This window comes from Salminus brasiliensis, chromosome 18, assembly GCF_030463535.1.
Source record: "Salminus brasiliensis chromosome 18, fSalBra1.hap2, whole genome shotgun sequence".
NCBI lineage: Eukaryota > Metazoa > Chordata > Actinopteri > Characiformes > Bryconidae > Salminus > Salminus brasiliensis.
The window spans coordinates 26,494,739-26,503,037 of record NC_132895.1 but is presented as its reverse complement, the minus strand read 5'-3'; positions in this window follow the sequence as shown (position 1 = coordinate 26,503,037).

Below are 8,299 nucleotides of genomic sequence, written 5' to 3'. Positions count from 1 at the left end.
CACCATGTTTGGTGTCAAAGGGTACTGCCTATCAACGTAGGTGGCATACAGTACTGGTTACCTTCATTTAATTGAAGGAAGGATGAATGGACAAATGTATGTAGATATTTTTATTATGCACATATATTTTTATTGATAAAAATCTGGTGCCATCTACCAGGATGATGAAGATTAAACAAGCATGGGCATTTCTGCAAGACAATGATCCCAAACACAGCCAAGAAAACACTCAATTAATTTCAGAGAAAGAGAATAAAGCTGCTAATATAGTCTAGCCAAGCACCTGACCTGAATCCAATTGAAAATCTATAGTAGGAACTAAATAGAATGTAAACAAATCAATACATAAACATACTAGAGGATTTTTTGCACAACTGATAGGGTTGGTTTGGGAGAAGCGAAGACCGCTGGATGTGGACAGACCGTTCCACATCTGCTACAGCAGGTGGGGCTGCTGTTCAACAAAGCTTCAAAGGTTTCATTTTGGCCATGTAATGTTCTCTAGGAGAAGATTATAATTCTACAGCCTGATCTGTGGAGCCCTCAAGGAACAGCTGGCCTTTTTACAAGAGAACATTTGGAGAACTACAGGTTTCTGTGGTCTCAGTGTTCATGAGTCCACTATATATACACTACAGTCAATGAAACACAATAAAATGTGAAAAAATGTGTTTAGACTTTCCGGTTTGACTGTAGTATATATACTCATAAACACTTGCAATTGCACCAGGAGCTTCATGGCATAGGCTTCCAATGGCAGAGCACCTACATGCAAGCCTTACGTCACCAAGCATAATGCCAAGTGTCGGATAGAGTGGTGTAAAGCACCCTGCCACTGGCCTCTGGAGCAGTGGAAATGTGTTCTCTGAAAAGACAAATTATGCTTCTCTATCAGACAATTTGAACAATGCATCCAGGTTTGGCGAATGTCAATAAGGATGGGTGAGTTTGGTGTAGAGGAACTTGACAGGCCAGCAAAGAGCCCTGACATCAACCTAATTATAACACCTTTTAGATGAACTAGAGCAGACACTGCGAGTTATAAAAAATAAAATAAATTCCTACAGACACACTGACTAGAGTGTATTTTTTGCCTCAATGTTGCAGTTGAATGAATTAATAAAATGTTATTAGTTTCAGATCCAAGGTCCAGATGCAAAGGGATCTGAAAGAGTTTTATCAAACATTCTATCAAAACTTTATTAATTCAGTCTACATCATCGAATCGAGGCAGAAATACACTCTTGTCCATTTGGTAGCCCAGTTATGACACTGATACGTAAAAAAAAAAAAAAAAAATACTGACATCATACCACATTTGAATTCTCACAATAACAAGATGTTTATTTATTATAATTACAACATAAGGTCTCTTAATAACGACATGCCAGCATTATTAAACCACATGCCAGCATTATTAAAAGTGGAAGGTGTTGTGGCTGCAAAAAGACCTGTGAATTTAGAATGGGATGTCATAAAACCACCTGTAGGTCTAATGTGTAAGTGCCCCAAGACTTGTGTCCACGTGTGCATGTGTGTGAAAAATGATCTGCTAGACTTCAGTACCTTTGGTTGATCTGCGTTCTTCGGATGTCCCATTAATAAGTAAAACATTAAACATTAATAAAATACTACATTAAATACTGTTTTCATTTGTTTTGAAACTGGTAAGTGCTTCAGGGCTGCCAACTTTGAGAAATTTGCTGCAGTATGCTGGTATCTGTATTTCTATTTAAAGGTGAAGGTGCACGTATTTGTCACTGTACAGTGTGGACTGTACAGTGAAATGTGTCCTCCGCATTTAACCTATCTGGTAGTGAACACACACTCACACACACACACACACATATGTGTTAGGGGCAGTGAGTACACACACACACCCAGAGCGGTGGGCAGCCAACTCCAGCGCCCAGGGAGCAGAGAGGGTAAAGGGCCTTGCTCAAGGGCCCAACAGTGGCAGCTTGCCGAGCCCGGGAATCAAACCCACAACCTTGTTATCAATATCCCAGTGCTCTAACCGCTGAGCCACAGCATTACATATTATGTTACCTGTTGACCACTGGGGGTTGTTTCACAAAGCAAACTAACCCTAGTCCTTGGGCAAGACTCCTAACACTACATTGGCCCTTCTCTGTGATATGAATAACCTTGTATGTCGCTCTGGATAAGAGCATCTGCTAAATGCCGTAAATGTAATGTAAATGTTGAACTTAAGCCAGACTGTGCACCTTTTTTTCTTAAATTAAAAAAGTCCTGTTTTAGCCCATTTAATCTCTGTTCTGTTTTGATATTTTTTTTATTTAAGTATCATACAGTATAAATACAGTATGAGCTTGTCTACAACAAATCAAACATATGTAACTGACAATATTTTGAGGCCATTTTCAGTGATTTTCTAGCTGTCATTATCGTTGTATTTGTACTTGACTGTGTGGGCTTCTGAAATATGAGCCTTGTGTGTACTACTTTTTTTTTTTTTTGTAGCATTTCAAATTCATACCGTATACAGACATAATTGTCTTGTCTGCAGCGTTAAAAAGCAAGGCAGTTCCAGCAGAGCTATGCTGAAGACACGTCTAACAGCAAAGTGAAGTCTTGTCACTCACACATGCAGTGCTTGAAAGGGCAGAAGCTCTCTCTGTTGAAAACTAATCAGCTCTGCAACAATGTATTTTCATTAGCTGATCAACTAGTATCACCAAGCTGATTGACCAGCATGAACAGCCTGACCATGCCTGTAACCAGTATGAACTGTTTTACCAGAATATGGTATGTTTGTTTCCATCTGAATGACCAGCTGTTCAATCACAATCGGAAACCAGCAGAAGCTGGTCTTGAGCTAGATTTCTCAGCAGGGAAACACAATGGAATTATATACAGTACAAATGATCAACACATGCCAAAATAATGGAAAGAATGGAGTACATCTAAAGGACAATGGACAATGGATTCAATAAACAGACAATTAATATTATAAAAGCTGCTGGGATGTATGTGTGTTGGTGACAGAATGCTGCTTTATGTCAGCTACTAGTTCACAGTGAATCAAAACTGTTTGGAAATATATTGGTAGTCATGTGACAAAAACAGGACACACCATGAAATCCTTTCAACATATGGTCATACGTCAATTTTATTATTGAGAGAAGTAATATAACAAATAAAACTGAAGAAATGTACAATTTTATTAATTGAAATTTCTATTGACTTTGGGGACAAAGTAAGGACAAAGTAAAATGGCTAAAGTTAGAATTAAGTGCACCGCATCTAAAACACAGTAAAAGAGGATTGGGGAAGAACCTCAGACATTTAGTTTGGTGATGTCAAATAACAGCATATACCATCAATAAGAGACTGTCCATGTTTGCAAATATATATATTAATGTTTACCAGATAAAACCTAGACAGAAAATAAGACCAGGAGTGGAACAATGTCAAGTCAAGTCAAGTCAAATTTATTTGTATAGCGCTTTTTACAACTGTTGTTGTCACAAAGCAGCTTTACATAATTAGTACTTAATAAAGGACAGAGACAGAGAAGAAAGAAGGAATAACATAAAGGGTCAAAGACCCCCGTGAGCAAGCCAACGGTGACAGTGGCAAGGAAAAACTCCCTCAGAGCTGGAGGAAGAAACCTTGGGAGGAACCAAGACTCACAAGGGGGACCCATCCTCCTCTGGCCAGACTATTTAAACATTAATGATAAAAATTACCAAAGCAGATACAACAGAAAGTTGATAGTGGTGCACTTTAGAGATTTTTTTTTATTATTATTTGGGCACAGTAAACAGAAGACATGTTTGGCGCAAATCAAACTCAATCATTTAAGCATATTTACTACTCAATGAAGATTTAAAATTCTCTGGGTTGCAAAGCTGCTGAGGCAATGTCTATTGAGAGTTTTCTCTGATGGCTGGAATTTGCAGAGCTTTACAAAGATCCGGGTCCAAGCTGTAATAAGCTTGGGGTAAACAAAAAAAAAAAAAATAGGAAAAAACGTCGAACATATGTTTCAACTACGTGCACAGTAGTCTATCAGATTATCCTATCTGTAGAGTAATTTACGTTAAACTTGAACATATTTTCTATTTGTCGAGGTTTAAACTTCTCAGGGTTGTAAAGCTGCTGATTTTAATTTATTTGTTAATTAAATTTATTTTAATTAACGGCGGATTTTGTCAGCAGCTTCACAGAGATCCGGGTCCAAGCCTCTTTTGAGCAAGCCAATGGCAACAGTGGCAAGGAAAAACTCCCTCAGATCAGGAGGAAGAAACCTTGAGAGGAACCAAGACTCAAAAGAGGAAACCATCCTCCTCTGGTCGACACCGGTGAGCACAACAGATAACAAGAAGGCAGTGGAATAAATTGTCAGACTGAAATCATCCTGCTGTAAACAAATCAACAAGAACCTGAAACACCCTGGGACTGAAAGAATGAGATTCTCCTGTTTAGATGCTGGGGAACTTTGCAGATAAAAATGTAAAAATGGGCATCGGACATCTCTCCTGTTGTGAAAGGCATTAATATCAAGTTAAGCTCTTAAACTACCAGACTTATCATGTCCTACGGATCATTATTCAGCAGTTGAACATGGAACACGATGCAAGCTGGCCCAATCATTCCCAAGTTCCTGGAGTAGGGAACGTGATTCTGAGGAGGTTAAAAGGCTTAACGATGTTCACCACTGGTTCATAAAAACACTTGTGAATCAGACATTATCTGGATCTGTGCTAAATATCTTCTCTGGCTGGCAAGGGGTAAACTCTTCCTTTTTCTGAAGATCTGTTGAAGGGCTAAATCAATGATTATTTAGAACAGTTCAAGTTATTTTGAAAGTTCCACATACCTTGAATCTCAGTTTGGATTAATCTGAAGGGGAGCTAAAGTGTCCTGCATCACTGTGGGCTGGGGGAGAACAGGTTCTGTCTCCACTGCCTGCCCATGGAGCGAGACTTTCCCTTCAGTATCCGTCCGTTCAGAATTGAATCCAGTCAGTACAACAAGCAGTGACTTTCAGCACCACTGTTTTGGACAGGCTGAGACACCATGTGTTAAACAGTGGAGCGGCCCCACTTCACCTAGGCTGCTCTCTCCTTTTCCTTTTTTATGCCCTGGAAGAACAAAAAAGACCTACAAAAAACCTCCCCCACCCCCTTCTTACCACACCTAACCAGAAAGCTTCCCTGTTTTGCAGTGGAGCTTGCTTCTACATCTTCCCCCATCTACATCTTATGGTTGTTTTGGTTTTTAAGCACCCCCTGGTGGACCCACATATTACCTGGAACAGTCTACAGGGGGCAAACCCTGTTGCTCTTTTTCAGAAACTATTGGGAGGAACAAAATAACCAGAGATTAAAAAACTAAACATAACGAACTAAACATGACAAATATTTAAATATATAAAAGGTTCTGTGGTATAAAACTGTGGTGATAGCCTTCACTATTACCCAGCTCTCAACACACATACCTTAAACTTGGGGAATCTTAGCCTCCTGGTTCTAGTAGTGGGCTGTGCCTCCACAGCTTCAGCCTCCACCACTGGCCCATGGTGGTGCAGGATGTTTGGGGTCACAAGCTCACGTTCAGAACTCAAATTCGCAGAAGGATCTTCAACAGAGGGGGCAGAAGGACTCTCCTGGGAAGAAATGCTGGAGGAGTCATGCACCTCAGCACCCATTCTGAAAAGCTTCCTCATCCTTCTTCGAAGTGACTTAGAGGCTTTCAGAATGGGTGCCACCACATAAGCATGAGCTGCCCTTTCAAATGCAGCACAAAGTGGACTGCAGCTAAGGCAGCCATGTGCCTCCCCCACACACTCAATGCTTCTGCTAGACAGCCTTTCAGCAGCACTACTGCTGTCATCTCCTGGAGCATCAGGTGTAGGTGTAGGTGTAGGAGATGCCACTATGTCTTCCTCACTCCTCAAAGAGGATAAAGATTGACGTTCTTCAGGAGGAAGAAGTGACACTGTTTGTACCTCACTGCTATAAACAGAAGATGGTGAAGAGTCTTCCTCACTGCTTGGCTGTTGCAGGTTGATGATGAAACGTCCAGGATAAGCCCCGCCCACTGGAATCAAATTTCTCAGCAAGCCCTGAATTCTGGAGATGGAAAGGTACAAGGTGGAAAATAATTCTTCTCTGATTACCTACTTAATGTAATTGAATTAATATTGTATTACATGTTTACCTCTGTATCAGTTCATAGTATCTACAATACACCAAGTGTGTATCCTCAGTGTTTTAATAGAGGGATTCAAGATACAACACATAGAGCACAAATTAAGCACTTAAATAACCTACTACACATTCTACATGTCAGACTGAAAAGTACTACAGAACATCAGGGTGAATTGTGATCCTAAATCTTACCGTGTTCCTTCTTCAGCATCCCCACTGCCGTGTATGAAGACTGCTGCAGTGGGTTGACTGCCCTGTGCCTGATGGGTAGAGAAGGTTGTTATAGAATACATTACATTACATAAATTCACTGAATAAACCTGAACATTCTTGTGATATTGTGCATTGGAAAACATTACTGTGGTCAATAGGACCAGGCGTTGTCATGAATACTATGCATGATTCTTACACAAATATAATTTCACTCTACCACAAAAGTGAACCAACACGTGCGTGTTTAATGTGAAACATTCATGATCGTAAACTAGATACTATTTAGAACAAATACTTTGTTTCCTTTGGGGACTGGGGTCTTGCATTAATATGCCATTTCAAAAACATGTTTTAAACACCAAACAGCATCAACAGGCAATGTATTATTCACCATTTGATGTAATAACTTTTTGTGAGTCAGCTTTTAGAGTCCCAGACATTTAGTTCCATTCACCGCCACTGTAAACAATTCTGACTGGCTACGTTTCTCTAGAGTGTTTCTCACCAAACCCACCCCAAATGATTTTCTATACATCCAACAAGGGTTCAGTTATGTAGAAATGGAAAGTAATTGTTGAAACGTTTAAAGAAATGGCTGTGTTGTGAAGTGTGGGCTGGGACTCACAGGTCTCCTCCGCCTCTGGATTTTTTGCCTGAAAAAATGAACAAAAACAACATGTTAACTTGCTTTTGTAATGTTTTAGTAAATAAACAGAAATAGTATGTAAACAATGCAATAAACATACTGGAGGATTTCTTTGCACAGCTGGTTGATGTACTCCTCATTAGGGTCGGTATGGGAGGAGCAAAAAGCATTGGATGTGGACGGGCCATTCCACGCAGCATCCTCCTTCTCCTCTTCCTCTTCTTCATTGATCACAGCAGGGTCGAGCTGCTGCTGCCTGTCCTCACTGCTCTCCTCACACTGTTTCTCTAGAGATCCAAACAGAATCAACACACATTTGTTTATCACTATACCAAGAACTTGTACTAGTTTCATCTCCAGGACTGAAGTACACATTAGAAAGGACATCCTTCTAATTAGTGGATCTTTATTAACAGTTCGTCGTATTGAAGAGCTCAGGAGTCATAGAACACAACCCTTCCACACACATTTATGCTAGAGCCACCCCATGAATCTAAGCTGGCTGTGAATTGCTGTGACCACTTTTGCATAAAAGTCGGATTCACCATTTGGTGATTAAGTATTTTGAGATGGAAACGAGCTGGAACCAGAAGCTGACATACTTAAACCTGTCTGTTCAACAAAGCTTGATTATAAAATGTTGTTTAGGAGAACACTGTCTCTCTACAGCATGATCGATGAAGATCACACTTACCTTCTGGTGAGGCGCATTCAACGGACTGCTGGTCTTTTTCTGCAGGCTGCACATTTTTTGTGTCCTCCTGAAAGCTTTCAGGCTCGGACGTAGATGAGTCTTCACTCTCACTCATTTCACTGTTAATGAAAATAGAAGACAAATGTAAAAATGGGAGATACATAAATAAACGAGTAATACACTCAAACTCATTAACTTTTAGTGTTCATAATGTTATGGAGGTCACTCTTCTATATGTACTATGTAGTATCTAATACTGTTCTAATAGAGAATGGGTTCTCTCTCGGTTGTTTCAGAGTGAAGTAAAGTCTCCAGATCACACAGACAGTGTTCCAGTAAATTCTAATCAGAATCGCCATTAAGCTGTATTTGAGCCTCTGATGTAGGAGCTCTGTGCTCACGTAATGAATTTGGGGAGTGAAATCGAACGCTTCGAGTCTTGAACCCAGTTATATTATTAATGTTATTTGGTTCAATGTTGTGATTAATAATCAATAAATGGTTCTTACCTTGTGTTGTGTGTGAGAGAGAACGTTGAACCGGTCTTCCAGTTCTAATGTTATATAG